Source organism: Solanum dulcamara, chromosome 10, assembly GCF_947179165.1.
Source record: "Solanum dulcamara chromosome 10, daSolDulc1.2, whole genome shotgun sequence".
NCBI classification, from domain to species: Eukaryota; Viridiplantae; Streptophyta; class Magnoliopsida; order Solanales; family Solanaceae; genus Solanum; species Solanum dulcamara.
Window position 1 is genome coordinate 22574391 of NC_077246.1, and position 3618 is coordinate 22578008.

Consider the following 3618-nt stretch of genomic DNA (forward strand, 5'->3'; position numbering starts at 1 on the left):
TAATCGACGTCGACCCTTAGAGTTTCAGGTTAGTGATTGGGTGTTTTTGAAGGTGTCACCCATGAAGGGGGTAATGAGATTCGGTAAGAAAGGAAAGCTTAGCCCGCGCTACATTGGCCCTTATCAGGTTACTCGTAGAATAGGCAAGGTTGCATATGAGTTGGACCTACCATCTGATTTGGAAGCAGTGCACCCTTTTTTTCACGTGTCGATGCTTCGCAAATGCATTGGTGATCCTTCTAAAGTATTCCCCATTGATGATATCCAGGTGATGGAGGAGCTTTCTTACGAGGAAAACCCTATAGCTATACTTGATCGCCAAGTCAGAAGGTTACATACTAAGGATGTGGCTTCCGTCAAAGTATTATGGCAAAATAACAATAGAGAAGAGATGACCTGGGAAGCCGAGGAAGAGATGAAGGATAAGTATCCTCACTTGTTTTCTACGCCTACAGGTAATCTAAACCTCTCGATTAATTATATTGATTGACATATGAAACTATTTGTTGTTGCAAAAAAAAAAGAAAAAAAAAAGACTATTCCCCCAAATCTCTTATAAGACTTTATGAGGCGGGTTTAACATTCGAGGACGAATGTTCTAAAGGGTGCTCTATTGTTAAATTCCGTATTTTTGCATTTTGGATTATTCGTAAGCTAACGATTATAAATTCAAGGACTTTTAATTTTGAATTTTAAAATGACATGATTCGTTGTAGATGCCAAGTTATATGAATAATTTATGTGTAGTAAAATACATCTCAAGAAGGACCCTTAAGCCAAATCAAAATAGAAGCCATCAAATATGTTTTTCTTAAAGTCACGTTTCGGGTAAGCTGACTTCGGGAGGCCATAACCTCTTTATAATTTGAGAATTTGGGAAAACTCTCAACATGAAAGTTGTAGATAATTGAAATATCTTTCCAACCATAGGTCGTGGGACGAAATGTGATATCGGAGTAATAAGATATAGACGTTTTAAGTCTGATAGGCCAAACTAAATAGTGAATTCGGCCCAACCCAATTCTAATTCGGGTCAGGCCCAATACCCACGAAATTAGATCTGATTTTTTGTAACTATTCCTTCATACTTTATACCAACATAATTTTGAAAATTTCCAGAGAGAGAGAGAAAGGGAGTTCTTGAGAGAAATCCCAAATCCGACCAAAATTCAAGTCCCGAAACCCGAAGCTCATGAAGAGAAAATTGTTGTACGTCGCGTTGGCTTCAATTTGAGCTAGAAATCAGCCAATAAGGAGAAGATTTTATGTGGTGCTGCAAATTTAAGGTAATATTAAAGTCTCCTTTTCATTGTTAACAAGTTTAGTTAGAGTTTTAACGGATTAGAACGGAGAAAATAGTGTTATAAACTAGTTTGGTGATTTGTTGAGAGTTATGGGTTAAAGGGTTGTTTTAGGTAGATTAAATAGATGGAATTATCTTAGTGATGATGTATAATAATGGTTGATATTGTTTTAATGTTGTTGATGAGTTGTTGTTCTTGAATTTGGAGGAAAAAGGTGTATGAAGATTGTGAATGTTCAAACCCGTTTTTGGAATTGAGTAGCTGGTAGTAATTCTGGAATATCTCATTGTGTAGACCTTCGATTTTAGATATTAAACATGTTTTGGAAAGCTAATACACGTACCTACAACTCTTATGTTTATGTCTTAGTCTATATCTGCTGTTATTATGTCAAAAACTGAGCATGAATCATAAGACAAATTCTGTCCAGATTCTGGATTGAAAATTCCTTCATGTATAGCTGTTCGTATTTTGATGATATCTCTTTGTAGAAAATGAATTTTGAGTTGATTTCTTTTGCATTGGAAACTTAAGACAGAGATATAAATGTTTCATGAAGGTTATAAAATCCAGTTTTGCCGTTTTCATTTTCAAAATTTAGATACAACGTGAGGTACTTGACTTTCCGAATTTACTGCTTTGGTAACATGAATAATAAATCTTATTTTGTGTCAATATTTTGGATTGTTGATGTTGGTTGATGATTATATGGCTGGTTTGAAAGTGGGAAAAGTGAGCGGTATAGGGGAGGTGCTGTCCAATTTTTTTTAGAAATAACCTACTAACGATAGACTACGTTTTATTCTTGTCCATAGCTTAATCATAGTGCTTAACGTTTTAATATAGGTTGAGACAATATTGGACAACATATACGTATAAACGCTAAAGGTATGTAAAGTTAACATTTTCTTCTTTTGGCATGATCCATATGAAACGAATGAATGACGTATGCTTAAATTCCAAAGAAACTCGTATTCGTAGATATACTCGGATGGCTACCGTTCTTGATTTTCAAAATTTATATTGTTATGTCTTGACTCATGTGTATGATTCCAGCCATCCTAGTTGGTATAACTCATGTTGTGGTATAATTCATATTTTAGTATAATCCATAATTGGTGTGATTCATAATGACTATTGTCTTGGTTTTCAAATGATGGACTATTTTGCTTATTCTATTAAGTCTCCGATAATGATCAAATTTCGCAAGGTTGCTAATGATACCTTATTCGTGCATATTGTTATGGTATTATTCACCGAGTCCTACGATAGGCCGGGTATGTTATCATGTATAGATTCCACTACATTATTCACCGAGTCCCTTACTAGAGGGCCGGGTACGTGATATGATAATATGATATTATGATGATATGACGATATGATTATGGCACCGAGTCCCATAATGGGCCGGGTACGGTATCAGTGTACACTACTCTATTCACCGAGTCCCTTGCTAGAGGGCCGGGTATGGTATATATATACATATGACGATATATTGATATAATTGTGACACCGAGTCTCATAACGGGCCAGGTACGATATATGATGATGATATGCATGTCTTCATTTTATAAGACATAGGTACAGTGATTTATTGATTATGATACTTGACTCCTGAATCTTTATTTCAGATGTGATCTCCTTTACGGTATTTTATGCTTTATATACTCAGTACATAGTTCGTACTGACCCCCTTTTGTTCGGGGGGCTGCATTTCATGCCTGCAGGTACAAATACTCATTTTGGAGAGCCGCCAACTTAGGATTCTACTCAACGGGTTTGAAGTGCTCCATTGTCTCGGAGCCCAAACTTTGGGTACTAATCCTTATAATGTATATATTTGTGTATTTAGGGGTACGACGGGGCCTTGTCCCGTCATATGCTATTGTTAATTCTCTTAGAGGTCTGTAGACATATGAGTGGGTTGTATATAGATGTTGTCCGGTGTACTAGTATGACTTATGTTTTTGGACGTTTACATTCAGAATGGAAGCCTTGTCGGCTTACATATTATGTTATCTTATTTTTGACAATTAAGACTCCCCAAGAAATAAGTGATTTTAGTATATATATAAGTAACAGTTTGAGACAACGTGCTACCCATATAAATCCTTTATCATGCTTAATTGTCGATTGACTATAGATAATATGTGTGTATACGAGGGTCCAATTTGGACACTAGTCACGGGGCTAGGTCGTGACATCTATGACACTCCATACGGTTCGTGAAAGTTTATACACTCTTTGGCCTTGACCATAGAAAGAAAGTGAAGAAAACACTGAAGGCATGTGCACGAGACCCTTCACGGGCAAT

The 3618-nt window shown here is 36.2% G+C and overlaps 1 long non-coding RNA gene across 1 annotated transcript; it reads left to right on the forward strand.

Moving 5' to 3' along the window:
* Positions 1 to 1121: 1121 nt before the first annotated feature.
* LOC129871260 (uncharacterized) lies at positions 1122 to 3343 on the forward strand. Its single transcript, XR_008762219.1, has 3 exons — positions 1122 to 1286; positions 2151 to 2192; positions 3032 to 3343. It is a non-coding gene; the product is annotated as an uncharacterized LOC129871260 (long non-coding RNA).
* The last annotated feature ends 275 nt before the right edge of the window (positions 3344 to 3618 follow it).